The 16,427-nt window shown below is 32.9% G+C and overlaps 1 long non-coding RNA gene across 1 annotated transcript; it reads right to left on the bottom strand.

The window, feature by feature from the left end:
• Positions 1-6,522: 6,522 nt before the first annotated feature.
• LOC149769956 (uncharacterized) lies at positions 6,523-16,100 on the bottom strand. Its single transcript, XR_016418997.1, has 2 exons — positions 10,086-16,100; positions 6,523-9,123 (listed from the first exon to the last, which is right to left on the bottom strand). It is a non-coding gene; the product is annotated as an uncharacterized LOC149769956 (long non-coding RNA).
• Positions 16,101-16,427: the final 327 nt, after the last annotated feature.

The following is a 16,427-nucleotide window of genomic DNA, read 5'->3' as shown; positions in this document are numbered from 1 at the left end:
ATTTGAAAAAGAAAGGTTTGAAAAGGAAACATAAGAAGCAAGGCTGCAAAAGGACAGGTTTGACAAGGAAAAAGTAGAACTTGAACAATCGGAAGAGTTCGTTGACACAAAGTATCAATACAAAAAAATCATTAATGAGTCTCTTGCTACTAAAATCAGTAATAATTATTTAGAACCTGATTCGGGCTTATAATGGATAATTGTTTCTGAGCAAAAAAGGTAGAGGTCATTCAAGAATATTTAAGCATAAAAGACGTACCTTTTGATGAATATTATTTCGACATTACAGATGCACGTGAAGTAAAGTAAACCATAAGTATGGTTTACTGGTGAATCTTACCACATAAAAGAATAAAGAAAAAGGGATTAGGATGAGTGAAATAATAAGGAGACTCAAAAGGGTTAACAAGGGTTTTAAAGTTGAAGCTGAGAAAAGAGAGAAAAGTACAGTGAGTGCTTAGAAAAAGAGAACAAAACAGGCAATCGCAGCAGTCATAAGTAGTTGGCGGTATTAAAACGTGGCTTTCTAAATCGATGGAGGGTAAGAAGATCGGAAGTGGCATCAGCTACTTTCATGCTCCTGTCGAAATCGTCTTTAAACGTAAGTTGCTGATCGATTCTAAACAAGCTCGTAATGTCGGTGTGGAGAGCGAAAGTGGTGGACATACTATTTCATCTTCTGGATTAACAGCTAGTGACGTCGATTCAGAATAACATTTTGTACTAGGACTTTATATGGAGAATGACTCTCTCGAGTACTAATCTGTTGTTTGACTCAAAAACGGTCACGTCCACAGACCAGGATATGTTCCGAGTTGAAAACGTCAACTCCAACCGAGGTACAAAAATCGCTTCTCAAGTAGTTGGCTTTCCTGAACAGTTCAACTAGTGAATTCCCACCGCCTCTCTGGCTAGCTTAACAACTCCTCCGAAAATAATCTCATCATACTGTTCCATCAAGCTCTATCCAGACATAGTTTTACATTTTTAAACATGCTCGACTAGACCAATCTTCTCAAAAATACATTTACACACATAGTCAGATTTGATAAATTTTGCACGATCCATCTACTGCACTCGATTCACTTTGTTCAACCAATAATAAAACTCGTTTTACTGGGGCTCTGTCAAATGAAAACGCTTCAGATTACTTCGGATGTAACACCGATGATTGTACCACTGCACTGGACGTTGATGACGATGACTACGATTCACCAAGTCCTCCTCCTCTTCACTCTCTTCGCAATAAATCATCTCAGGCACATAAATCAGATCCTTATTCGCATACGCTACCAGCTCTTTCGCATGCTTCAAACAAGCCTTTGACTCCTCCTCACTTAATTAAAAGTTTGGTTCATGGCTTTCGTTGCTCAGACCCAACTTGTCTATGCGTCAAGGATAACACGGATGAGACATATTTACTATACTCCAAACACGTCTCTAATATGAAAAAACAAAGTAAAGAAGAACCCCCATCCATCACCACAGCGATCAACGGCAACTGCGCCAGAACCGGGTATTGATCCCAACCAAAAAGAGAACAAGCACTCCCTTTGATTTGTAACCGAAACCCCATTTACAGGGACAAATGAGCCACAACCCCTATGAAAAAAACATAGGTGATCCAGAACCCCTATGCAAAAAAAAAACAAAAAAAAAAACATAGGTGAGCCAAGAATATACTGTACAGAGACAAGTGAGCCAAAATATCCTTTCCTATAGACAACTGAACCAGAATTTCCATATATCTACTAATTATGTAAGCAGATTTGTAGTATATCCACGTGCATTTCATTAATTCTCAGGAATAACGACTAAGGAATAAGCAACGGATTTGTCCGTTGGGAATATCAACCAGTTTTACAAGTAAGTTTCCAATGTCGTTGTCTTCACTGACCCTTATATTTGATATATAAATATCATTTGATTTGCAAAAGTCAATAGGTTTGAACCAATACTTATTCATTTTATCATTCCTGGTTATTTCGATGTGTACGTTGATACCTTAGGTGGAATGCAAATGAAACCTATTTAAATATCGTAATTAATATCAATATTTAGCTTTTATGACGAACGCGTGATTAAAGAACGTTGAACCACGTTTGGGTTGCCATATTGTTCTGCTGTAACAAAATAAGCCTTCATATTTTCAGTTTACGTTGTGCAGGAATATACTATACTTGATCACTGTTGGTTGTTTGTTAGAAATTTTTTATCAAATGAAAAAAAAGTATTTACTTGCTCTGATTTGCTCACATGGTTTTGGTCGTTATGTAGTGACCGCAACATAATATTTTGGATGATACTAAGTTTCCGTACCTGGGTCACTCATTTATAATGTTCACTTGGGAAGCATATAACCATAATCTTCTTTCATGAAGTATATGAACAATAATGGCTCTGATAAACTCGCCTATATGATGAACGATAACGCTTGTAGTTTTAGCGTACTGAACACAAAGAGTTGTCTTTCTTCAGTCTTGAGCTGCTGTCGTCATGATATCAATTAATGTTATCCATAAAAAAAACATATTTTAATTTCTTTAAGACTAGCTTCGATGACCCCTTGGCGCCTCCTAATGCTTCTTAGCACCTGTTAGAGCTTTTATTAGTTCTTAGCGGTATTGGACCCAGGTAAAATGCATGCACAAACAGGAATAAACGCGTCTATATATATTGGTACGGCACGTAAATTATGTATTCGAGTCCCTTCCCCAACATTCTCTAGATTAGTTTGTATGTTTATGCCAGCATTATAATGAACATATACCAACATGCTACAAAAAATGGGAAAAGGGTGGAGGATCATAGGCTTGCTAATTCGTTTTCTTGAATGGAGAGTTATTACCCTTAAAAATGATGCACACACACACACACATACACCCACACACCCACACAAACTGATATAGCTATGAAAGTCTCACAATTTTATTAAATGTACGATTATGAAGTTTTACAATAGTTTGTACATGTGCTGGTTTCCATTGATTATGTAGCCTTGAGATGATCCCTCGTCGAACGCACGTTGACGCTTTGGTCGAATACAATCGGTATTCTTTTTATCCATTGTGCTGATCTCCGTACTCGTCACTATGCTGTGATTAACTGTTTGTTTACGGAACTATTATAATTTATGTTACCGTGTTTGTTTAATATCTTTTCGTCTATTGCAGCCTCTCGGAACGTGCTTCCCTATGTTTACAATATCAACAGTATCCCCGGCATTATATGTTACTGAGCGCGAGGTGGTGGCATCCCCGTTTCTAACATCATAATCGGAGAGAATATGTTGTCCCTGATGTGTGTTTGCCTGCATGTTGGATTTTTAATGTAGCTTGAATACAATTTTCAATCACATCGCTACGATGTCTGCAGTGTGAGAGTTTATAGTGATGTCTAGCACTGGGACTTTGTGCCGCAGACATGTAGCATTATGTCCCACCCAGTCACATTATTCTGATAATAGCCAGTCAGTCCTAGCACTAACCTTTTTAATGCTGAGCGCCAAGCGTGGTAACTGTTAGTGTATCATTTTATAAGTCTTTGGTATGACTAGGCCGGGGTTCAAACCCGCGAGTTTCCAGATTCGAGGCAGACGTTCTAACCACTATCCCACCATAGCGGTCTTTCCCTGTTAAGTATGTCTTTTTAAACATCTGCGGATACAGTGGTAAATAGGCCCAGTATTTCAGAGGGACACCATTTACATCCTCGATCGTGTGTCTCTTTTCTAAATATAAATTTGAACGTAAACTATAATATTCCGAATTGCCGGTGTTACTGTTTGTGAAGTTTTAAAACCATGTTTTCACAGTGCACCGCAATGCAATGTGTACTTAAAAACAACTACTGTATTATTTTCTTTAAATAATCAATGTTTTAAGAATATATGAAACTGTTACTTTATTAGAAGACCCAGATTAAGATTTATCCATATTAGGGGTTTGTCCAGATGATGAAACATAAATATTTCGGATTTGACCATATTTTGACTAAAACATGTTTCTGATTTGCTCATATTTTCATTTGCAGTGTTTCTTTCTTCTTCAAATTTTATTGAAATTGTACATAAGTAGGCAGTACAGGTCTCAACCTAATGAATTACAGGCTTATGATATAAACAATAATATCATTTTACTATATTTAATTTGGACAATAATACCTGTGATAAAACTCTGTTGTACTTACCTCCAGAATAATTTGAGGCGCATTGCGAAAACTGTTTTATGAAGCTTGTAAATTTATACTATAAAAATAAAATCGGTATTGTTGTATGAGAATGAAGGTGTGATAATGTAAGTATGAGAAGGAGGAGAGAATATTAAAAAGTAATACATGATGTATTCTTTATTAATTTTCAACATCGCAGTTAGCACGCATGTCTTGTTTCTTCTCTGTGAAATAATTTGTCTTTGTACAATCTGTATTACACACACACACACATATATTAAATCACATACTCATATTTACAAAAACAACAACTTACTTTTTGCCTCCAAATGCGAAGAAAATACCCAAGCTTTTAAAAACACTATTCCAAGATAAGACGTACATATATATTGATATAACACTAAAAATCGAGAAGATGATTCTTGATATGGAAACAAAGTTTATGTTCACAAAAGTCATTTTTATTATGAAAAGGAAGTTAAGCACCACCATAAAAAATAGTGTTGTTTATTTTCTGGTATATAAGCAACTTAAACAATACATTCTCATAGTTCTAACAGATGGTATCGTTCTTATTGAACATACTTATATGGATTAAAATGCATGTGTGATTATGTTTCACCTTGTTGTGCAGGTGACAAATGCAGCTAACTTTTTGGTTGTCATTTTTTTATTTTTTTATTTTCTTCATTTTATTATTAAATAAGGGAATAATATGAAATTTTGTAAGCGCACAAATGTGGCGCCGATTGCCTATAAAACTTACCTTTGCTTTCAAGCCAACATTGCAAATGAAGCAATGCTTCAAATCCTACTGATAGTGATAAACAGTGTTTAATACCTTTACGTATTGGTTTGTCTTTACTGGAATTTCAGGCTATTGCATAGACTTTTCCAGGAGTTACGAGGTTTAGATAGATCTGATGCCATTTCTTAAATGAGTGCTTCCATTACCGACACTGGGGTTACCGATCAGGATGATGTATGGGGTTGCTATTGTTGCAATTTCAACTTATTGTTTTGTTAAAAATATTCAAAACGATTATAATTATCCACAACCACTCCTATACAAATATGACTCATGCTATGTAAATTGTTACAATAGTTTCACTTGTCGAGGAGGATCATAGTGCTAACTTCGATTTTACCCCGCTCCATCCATATGCCCCATGATTCTTTCGGACACCGATAACGAATACAATTCGCATTAACAGGAACTCGATATAATCAGATAAAACACTGCGATATTTTTATTTTGATGGCACTTGTCTGCAGTTCTCCATCGACTTTACAATATTTTAAAAATACCGTGACATGCCTTTAAAATAATATTTAAGGTTACATGAAATGAATTTGAAAGACACTACAAGTCAAAATACATTTTTCATTATGATAATGTATCCACTTGCGTACAAAGCTGGTTCGAATATCCGTATAATCTGGTACATATGGTCAGGCTGTATAAGGCAGTATAGTAAAGTACTGTACAGAGTTCAAAGGATAAAAAGAAGTGGAATAATATCATGGTAAAAATAACACCTAAAGAATTACTGTGAGTGTAGCATATTATTCATCATCTGTTGTGAAATATTTTAAAGTTTTATATAATTTAACATCGTCTTTTGTATGGACTTCTTGCCTTATATTGAAGCATAATGTTTAGTCTAGTATCGTCGAGACGAATTATTTTTACGTCATGAAAGTTAAACGTCTGCTTTATATAATACCTTCATAATGGATGCGTTATTTTTTCACATGATCAAGCGACACACCATTTAAAGTTGATATAATGGTGTTTTAGCTGAATGTTGCTCCGCTGATTTCGATATAGCGAAAAGATATATAAACTGTGTGTGAAAACACGACTGATTTTTATCAACATGGTTGGATATAAAGCGAAATGACTTCAAATGAATGACCGTAATTTTATTGCAGTGCATGATTTGCAATAAAGACATGGATACTAGACAGGTACGTGTACATAGGTAGATAGTATGATTTGTTTGATGACCAGGTATATTATATAATATTTTTAATCTACATATTCCATTATCTGTCTATTCTCATATCCGTCATGGTCTCTGTCTCGCATCCTGACGGATAATCGACGTTCTACTGTATTATACTTCTCAAGATTCCACTTTTCACACTAAAATTGCGACAGTTGTTTGGTTTCATAAACAATAGTAACGATTTACGTTTTAACCAGCACTGGCTTAAGGTGTAAGAGTTGAAGAAAAAAGATTCGCTTTGAACCATTATCTGCACAGGGAAGTCAAGAACTACAAGATATATAACAACAGCGATATAACAAAATATATGTGGGTTATGCTAACGAAAAGTAACAAATAGTATATTTTACTCTTTTTATTTTGTGTTCTCCATGGTTGTTGATGTCCATTCTTACAATCTGGCATAATATAATGCTATTTATTGGTAATTGCAAGCTTAACATAAGAAGAATATTATAGTAAAATAGTTGTACAGACGTACTTAAAATACAGTCTGTTAGAGGAATTATGCGCATTGAAACATGTTAAATAATTTAAATTTATAATTTGTAGAACTGAATGCATAATTACATCATATAATGTCAGGACAGAAACACCAGAAGTCTCTTTACTTGATTATAGTATGTGCCATTATAGACTAGGCTGCATGTATGACATTTGAAAATATTGGCACGGGAGAATCTAGGAAATCGCAAGCATAGTGAAATTATCAAATGCTATATAGGGTTAAAATACCCATCTCATCAGGTGGAAATATGATTAAGTAAAGTTCATTCTTGAGATGGACTGTGTGCGACCCTTTCTGCAGACTGTAGTCTTATTTCGTGTAGGCACACTATTACCCATGCAAAGTCTCATACTATGTTCTATAGAGAAATTCATATACGTAGGTTCGGTGTCTTAAATTGGGCAATATTTAAATCATAGCCAATATCAACCAGCGAGTGAGAATATATCACGAATACTTTACAAGATCATAGTCTAGCAGTAAGAGGACAACACTATACATTTAATTTTAACAAGGATATTTTTCCCATCTTGAACTCGTTCTAACACCATGAGTTGTTGTCCTTCCATATACATATATATATATATATATATATATATATATATATATATATATATATATATATATATATATCATACGTGCATGTATGCATCGATCTGAGTGTAGTATTATACATTTTCTTTGACATGATAAGTACATTTGTCCCTTTATCACATTTCATTCGTTTCCTTTAAACCTATCAGAAGAATATATATGAATATATATAAACAAAACACTTGGTTTGTCTCTCAGTTTAAAAACTCGGTCACATTGTGCTTTTAGTCTTAATTACAGATCACATATAATGCATCATTACATTAAGAATCGTTATAAAAGTAAAAATATGCTACCAGTTCCAATATCTTCTGGCAACTCACCCCTGAATCAATGTATTGTTCAGGTGTTTTGTTTATGACTTCTTATACTGTAAATGCCACAAAGAAACATAGCATACTTTCAATACATTAAAACTGCAGCGTTGGAAAAATGGTCAGCATATAAATCATATAATACACAACAAAACGATACTCCAAAAGAAAAGAAGCAACACAAAGTAAAGAACGTGTGCTACAAAAACACATATCATCAGTCTCAACTCGCTGAAGAACTTGTGCTCGAAAGTAATGTTTTCTAGATTACTGGAAAAACATTGCAATAATCTAAAATCGTACAATGCATTATTTCCGATTAATTGTGGATACAGTATGGAATACAGTCAGAACTGACACAGTTGTCCAGTTGCAAAGAGTGGGTTATTAACCTGGTATATTTCAGTATTGAGCAGAGAATTTATAATATATATACATTTTCTACTTTTAGAATATTCTTGCCTTATTTCACGCATATAATAATTTCATATAAACCTTCCAATTATAACGTTTCAAATAATGACAATTTCAAATTAAGTTTATATCAGTTTTCTAAAGTATTTTCACTTTATCTTTTGCATTTTAAGCCACTACTTTTTATTGCTTGTTAAAATAAATCTAATTATTCTAAATCTGCCAAACGGTCCTTTAAATCAAGTTTAATCAAAGACAGCTTAATCATTCATATATAACAATTAAACAAACTCTAAAACGTCTATTCCAGACTAAAACAATATTACATAATGTTATACTCATGTATACACAATGATGCATATATGGATGGAGCCAGTGTGATAAATGTTGCATTGAAAAAGTTTAGTAACTGATCCAGTATAAGAAACAAATGATAGCTTTCCAGATAAACGGCCTTCTAAAATATGATATAGAATGCCAATCATGCACAACTTTAGCGTCATGAAAATAACTGCCTACAATGAATGCAGATAGTTATATCAAGCTAGTTTCTCTCACGCGATCTCTTACTGGTCGAACGTTGCACTATGCGGCAGTAAAATCTACCATAATTAGTTAACACGTTTGTTGTGTGGTGCTTGAGACAATTACATATATTTTACGTTGACCAGAACGTTCGCTGTATCTTATCTAATGGGTTATTGTCTAAAACATATATTTGACTGGCTCCACTGAAATGATTTTAAAAGTATATATGCGATGACGAAATTTGATAAAATAAAAATTAAAATTAAAATCTTTTAAATTAAAATTAAAATTATTTTATAAAATTATATTTTAAGTATAAATATTGTCAAATTCAAAATTACAAGGTTGCTATCCTATAATTTTCATTTCAATAAAAATACATATTTTCAACACAATCAAACCCCTAATTAATAACACAACAAAAACATCTTGAAGAAAAATTCATGATGAACAAGTTTAACTTCTCAAATTAACGGTTCATGACTCATTGCTTTCTTTATATAGCAAGAATAGTTTTGTTTGCAAATAATCCAGTCTCCGTTGTCATACTCTGTTCACTCGCATGCACTGATCCTCCCGTCAACTTGAAAATAAAGAGGTTAAATAATTCAGATTAAGCCAAGCATTCCTGTTTAAAGTGTTAATAAACTTGTATCTATATAAATAATATAAACCTTTTGGAAAAGTACTACCTTGGATTGTATTAGCTTATATAACCGTTGCAATGATACTTCGTACTTTTGAAAGGTATATGATGATATAGGCCAGGGTCAAAATACCTCATAGCTTATTGCAGTCTAGTAGAACAGGTTTAGCTTATTGCATTATAGTAGAACAGGTTTATCACATGCCATGGTGACATTTGGGAAGCTAGTGGACTTGCATTAAATTTTACGTTGTCTACTCTAGGAATATTTATGAGTGGGCTGTTTAATAATGCTGTATTTGCTACGCAGACGAATTTATTGGCATTTCAGCTTCCTCACAATCGTGCATAATAACAACGCTTTGAAAATCAACACACCTTGCCTATATGCTAAGTCAGATATATGACAATAGATTAATTCATTTCTCTGATAATTTTTTATATTTTTTATTCCGTCCAATGACCCAGCTAGTTTATTTGTTTTGATGAACATTTTACAATCTATGCTTGCAATTAGGGAAGAAAGCTATATATATTCATTTATTTCGCCAGAGATTTCGAGGCATTTATGTAATACATTTCATTACAGTTAACACGGGTAATGACTGCAAGGACCTAACGTATTTTTACTTTAACAACAATAAAATGCTTTGTTTAGAGATGGAATAAATGTATGTAAGCAGTAATGCATTTGCTGGCTATTTAAATTCATATGATATGAATATCTATATGTTATCGACATCGCAAAAACTAGTGTTATACAAAAAGTAGACTAATTTGATCACTCTTAAATAAATGCATATATATTGCATCTACATATATAATCTTATTACATTATTATGTCAGCCCTTTAATGTATAATATCTATGTATGTTCAGTCCTACAAACAACTGTAGTACCATTAGGTTTTCACCCTTTCATTTGCTAGCACCACACTGGCATTTAAGACCTGGAAAGACGTGATATGCAGGAGACCATCCTTGACACTTCGAACACTGAAACAGAAATGGGGAAAGTGCTGGAATACAACTATAAAACAGTTTGCAAAATAAAATTCAACTGGGCTCCATATTGTAGTATTCCCTACTGCCATTCATATTTATAGGTTACTGCATTTGTATGGGAAAATATGAACGAGTTTTTCGGTTGGAAATATTGCACGACCTTGGGAGTGAAGTATATCCATCTGAAAAAACGAATGCATATCTTTCTATACAAATGCAGTAACCTTTTTAGTATATGTTCATTTTGTTATTGCACCTAAGGCCTAATTATACAAGCAAAAATATACTACAAGAAGCAAAGTAACTTAATGTATGCCGTATTCCAAACTATATACACAAGAGCAGATTCATCATTACACAACAACAACAATGTTAAAGCGCACATAACTCCGCCCAGATAAACCTAAACTTAGTCGCGCGCTAGGTATAACTTTCGAATGTTAATTTCGTTTTGGTCTAATTAAAATTGAATTTTGGAGTCATATTGTGAATGAACGCGCATGGCAACAACTTTTCCTTTTATCTGAATTGAATATATTTCGGTATTTATGTCGATCGTACGAAACTTCCTGATTATGGACTGGATTTATATATGCCAATTATACATATATTACATCGGATTTCAATAGTATGTTGACATCTGCAAGTGTATTTCTCTTTGAAATCATAATGTGGGAAAATATGTTTTTCAACTTCAATTATCTAAAAGACGCTATGGAATATAATGCTTATTTCATTTTGAGTGCAGTAAGGAAGACATAATTGCACTTGGAATATATTTGAGTTTACAGTAAAATTTCCAAATGTGTAACCCAGCTTGAGAACACATGTTATTCGGATTTGCAGAAATAAGAAATTACACTTTGAGGAAATGCAGGATGTAAAACTGTAATTATATGATTTGCTATTCTTATTATCAGTTAAAGAAAACAGTTTAAACCTTGTCACTTGCATGTTATTTGTAAGAACCCTGTCTGGCGTCTATAGCTAGCCAGAATCCAAACATTGTTTCAAAACAAATTTAACGCGGAATGTGGCAAAGCAGCTGGTATTTGGCAGTCCACGAAACATCTGCTTTAGTTCAATCAAAAACAAATTTAATCAACCAAAACATAAAGCGCCTATTATGCGGGTGTACATTTGTTTACAAAGTAGTTCCTAGTACACTATTGGGCAAACGTGAGTGCAACATGTAGTGCACTTGAGTGCAGTATCGTAAAACACTGACCGATTATGACAATGTAAAGTTAAAGTGAAAAACATGAGCATATAAAAAATCGTATTTCCCTAAGCAGGCTCGATTCACATTATAAACCGTATGCATCTAACCATATAACTAGCTATTAATCTGACTTAAAAATCTGTTCCAAAAACTAATCTCTAGAACTGAAATACTCTCAATTTCGTAAAGCGATTGCCTCATTAAAGTTATTAAGGCCAAGTTGTAACTTGATAGCAAATAGGGTTTATACAAAGATAATTCAAACCATAAGAAAAATTAAAAGTTTTGCTAATATTATTCATCGTCAACGGCGTCAAATGGAAGTATCATGTCGCCATCATAGAAAAGTATATTTATATGATGTTTTAGAAGCGAATATCGAACCTATGCATTTAAATGACTGTACATAAGTTAGTTCTATTTCACCTTATGAAATGAGCAAGTTTAGATAGCAGCAAGTGGTGAGAAAAACATGCACTAAAATGAGGTAAGCATACGGACAATCGATACCAAGGACATCTTTACATATTTAATTAATTCCAGAATAAACATGTATCAATAACTTCATTGTGCTGACAAATCCGATTAATCTAAGAAAAATACATTTAGGTGACATAATTGGGATACAATATTGTATCTACTCTTTGGCTGTAAACTAAATAACAAAAAAGAAGCGAAACTAACATGTGCAGTAAAATAAACAAATAATTTATATATCAAAGCAAACGAAAAATAAAAAAAAAATGTTTAATTTATAATATTATAAATTAAATTCCAAAACATCGCAAATCATTAGCTCAAAAAACATATTGACTACTCCGAATGAATTCCAATATTTAATATACCGATGTCCCAATAGCTTTGAATGTACGGACGTACTATTAGTATTTAGGCATCACAATGGCATACTCCAGAATTATGTTGAATGAATTCACAAATAATCCCATAATAATGTTTCAGTCATAAAAATATCCACGAGCAGTTTGCAATTACATTAATTAACATAAGTATCTGACTGCTTTTTAATTGTTTCTGAATATAACTAAAAACTCTGATCATATATTCCTAACGAATTATATTAAAATTGGAATATAGACTTTCTTTTACAAAACCTATATATACTAATTTCACATTACCAATTATGTGGGTCATTTAAAATTCCATCAAATTCATAAACAAGTCAGATGTTGAAGTTAAATTTGAATAAACATCCATATTGCCAATTATCATCGTCACAAAATCAGGAAAGCAAAATATGATAATAGTCAGGTAGGTCAAATTTATATCATCAATCAAGGACAATGGTCATGCAAATAATGTTAATTAAATATTCATCATAATTATGTTTGTAACTATGACAATAACTCAGAAATATTTCAGTCATACTTTCAGTTAATGTCTCCAATGTATTGTCATTTTATCATGTTTAAAAATCAAAACAAAATGATGTTTAATACTGATGTTAAAATGCAGGTATGTATTATTAACGAAATTAGAAAACAAATTAAAGCTCAATGAGTATGTTAAACAATAATTAAAGTTAATATAATTGCAATCTCTTGCTAATTTCAATTCAACAAAACCATAGGAATGACCATATCCATATAATATCGCTGGCAGCATTACTCACCTTGTTTAACGAATGATACGCTTATGACGAACACTTCATATAAACAGTCGGCCGTAACTCGTTATGAAATTATATCTTGCCATACACTATGATACAAAATAATATTTTGTTCTCAAAACTAAGTTTTGGCATTGTTGCTGTATACTTGCAATCCATTCCAATCAGATAAAAATATGCAAATTCCTGAGATGCTAAACTCGAACGCCCTCAGGAAGATGTTAAAATGATGGTATGCATTATTAAAGCACAGTAATGCTCGGGTGTTGCGTATAGGACTGACCCGAATGAGCATTTATTTAATATTCTAGCTACAAATGATTAGAACTGGGAAGGGATTGTAAGCAAATATTTTTTGCACCAGGTGAGTCATAAATGTATCATATATTCAATGCCTTGCAATATGTTTCAATGGAGGAAATCCAATGTGCAATTTTGAAGCATGCATTCACTGAAGAATACACTGGATCGAAACAGTAGCGGCATCAAAGGATGGTGAGAAGTGGAGACTCACTGAATTATCAACGAATCCTTTCTAACATGGTTGGGGCCAGTTTAGAATTTAGAATTTTCAGACACATTTATTACCCCCCCCCCCAAACCCCAACATTTAAACATGTCAAGCTCATTCAATATGTCAAACATTAATATAACACAGTAATATTTTTTAATGAGTAGATTTTGATTCAATAAACCATATCAATCCATATAGTATCACTAGCAGCATTGCTCACCCTGTTTAATGAATGATACAATTAAGATGAATGACAGTTCTTATAAACAGCCGGTTGTAACTCCTTATCAAATTATATCTTGTCATATACTAGGATGCAAAGTAACATCTTGTTGTCACAAAATATTCATTGGCATAGTAAATGAATACCTGACATCATGGCGAGCAGATATAAAATATACAAATTCCCGAGTGGCTAACCTCGAACGCACTCAGGACGAACGTACATATAGATGGTTTTACTAACATCCGTTCTAAAAAGTGAACTCAGTACAAATACAGAAATAAGCATTCCATGTGCACACAGCTGTAAAATTAGGCTTATATGGGAACCAAGTAAAATAATGTTCAGAAGTTAGAACCGCCAAATCTTAAACATTGTTACATTAATATCAAATGCGGAATAAGAACTTTGTCCCAAATTAATCTCTTTCTCTTTCTTCTCTCTAAATTTGAATTTGAATTTCTCGTTCTCGTTCCGTTTTTGAACGTCTCTCTTTCTGTTGATTCTTCTTTCTTAAATTGAATATCCTTCTCTTCTTTCTTCATTTGAAAATGTCTTTCTATTTCTCCTTTTTACATTTTAATTTTCATCATTCATTTCTGCAGCCGAAGTTTTATAATGCTATTTCCATCTGGTTTTTTAATGTAAGTTATTTTAATGTCTTTTCAGAACCGAAGCCAAGTGACTAATTAAATCCAAAGCACTTTATCAAACATATACTTTTCCGCCAATACCGTATCAAATTATGTTTCATTTCCGCTTTACCAAAGCTGCATAATAAATAGTATAGCATCTGACGGGCTTCAGCAAATCGGCATTTTTTAAAGAGTCGAATCCTTCGTTGATCGGTTCATAAAGAAAGTTTACCACTTCAGACGACATTGTGAAAACTTATAGATTTCACTAAACGTTTTCCCAACGTATGAAATTGAAATACCTTCGGCTAAGAAAATTTCGAAAAGAAGTGAAATTAATTTTCAAGAATATACAGAAATGCCACGAAACTTTTTATAGTAATTCCTACCCGGGATAAGCTCCCACTTTCTGCTACGCCAATGTGGTCCTAAACTATGTGACATAAAGAAGCAAAACCCAACAAGCTTTGCATAACTTTGCATAACTTAATAAATAATTTACATCCCGAAGTTATAAAATGAAAATTACAGACAATCTTACATTACTATGAATTAAATCATAAACAATCAAAGACATCGATATCACAAGTCAGAACAAAAACAGTGTTCCGACTAAATTAAAAGGCCTAAAATATGTTAATGTACGAATATTCTTAAATATTCTGATTCACCATCGGTATTAATGTATCGAATTATAATTGTCCAGACTTCCACGTTCACATTAATCTGCAAAGTAATATTTTAGTCCAACATCAATCAGCACTTTGTAATCCTAATGAAAAATCCACGAAATGATTAATCTCAAATTGTAAATATTCAAAACATCAAATACATCTGCAGACTGATATTAAAATAGCAACAATACAAGTAAACAGAAAAAAAAGGAATGCAACTTATCTCTCTTTATTTACGTCTTCACGGCTCTACTTCAACTCTAAGTTGCAATACGTCGTGCTTGAATTATGTCACAACACATCTCACTTGATATACGTCGCAACAAAATGCAACTGACTTAATCATCCAATGTAACTTTGAAAAAGGTTCATGATATACAACACGTGAATAAATAAATCGTCTATTTATAGTTCATTGCAATTCACAGTTATAGACCAAAAGTTAAAGAAATACTATAGGTATACAAAACAATGCAATATTCATTTTGAATGGGCAACCCAACAAAATCATTTGAGGCTAATTATATGCTACATTTATATTAGGGACCAACAATTCAATGTTCTCAAAAAGGGTACTACATATTTTTGTTTAGCTTCTGTCTATGGATTGTAGAAAATATATTTTACGTCATTTATATCCAAATTACACCATAATATGCATAGGTGATTGCAAGTTTAGTTTGACTCCACAACTTGTTATCCTTGTAAAAATGTTCCGGTTTAAAATTGTTGAATAGTTCGTTTGTATTTTGTGTTTGAGAAGCTCTGTCCGATGATTACAAGGGAGTTATTAAGTGATGTTCCCTCGTACTTTTATTGAAAAGGTATGTATATAGGCTTTCTTACCTTTTTATTAATCTTGGTTGGCATTCCAGAATCGAAACAATGTTTTAATAGTGTATGTGCCATAAGCGTATAAAGCGGATGATTTGCCAGTCTGGCCACCCATCGTTGACTCGCCAACATATAAACTTATCTTCACAGATTACAAAGCAAACGAGGCATACATGCATTTTTATCGAATTAAGCAGAACCTGAATAAGAAGGTTTCATAAAGGATGAACAAGATATTCTTGAAAATTGCACAAGGCCTAACATAAGAGATCTTGCGTGAAGAAATCACTCACGAATGATAAGGGAATATTCATAATGGCACAGGCAGCTACAAAAAGTACAACAATATATATATATATATATATATATATATATATATATATATATATATATATATATATATATATATATTGCATTTATTCTATAAGCACTTCCTACCTTTGTGTGTAATAGTGTATGTTTCGTAGGTTTGGTTTATGTTTGTATTTCCGCAACATAAGCACAGGTT

Source organism: Sinohyriopsis cumingii, unplaced genomic scaffold (genome assembly GCF_028554795.1).
Source record: "Sinohyriopsis cumingii isolate HCF-2022 unplaced genomic scaffold, ASM2855479v2 utg002932l, whole genome shotgun sequence".
NCBI classification, from domain to species: domain Eukaryota; kingdom Metazoa; phylum Mollusca; class Bivalvia; order Unionida; family Unionidae; genus Sinohyriopsis; species Sinohyriopsis cumingii.
This window is presented reverse-complemented; position numbering and strand designations above follow the sequence as displayed.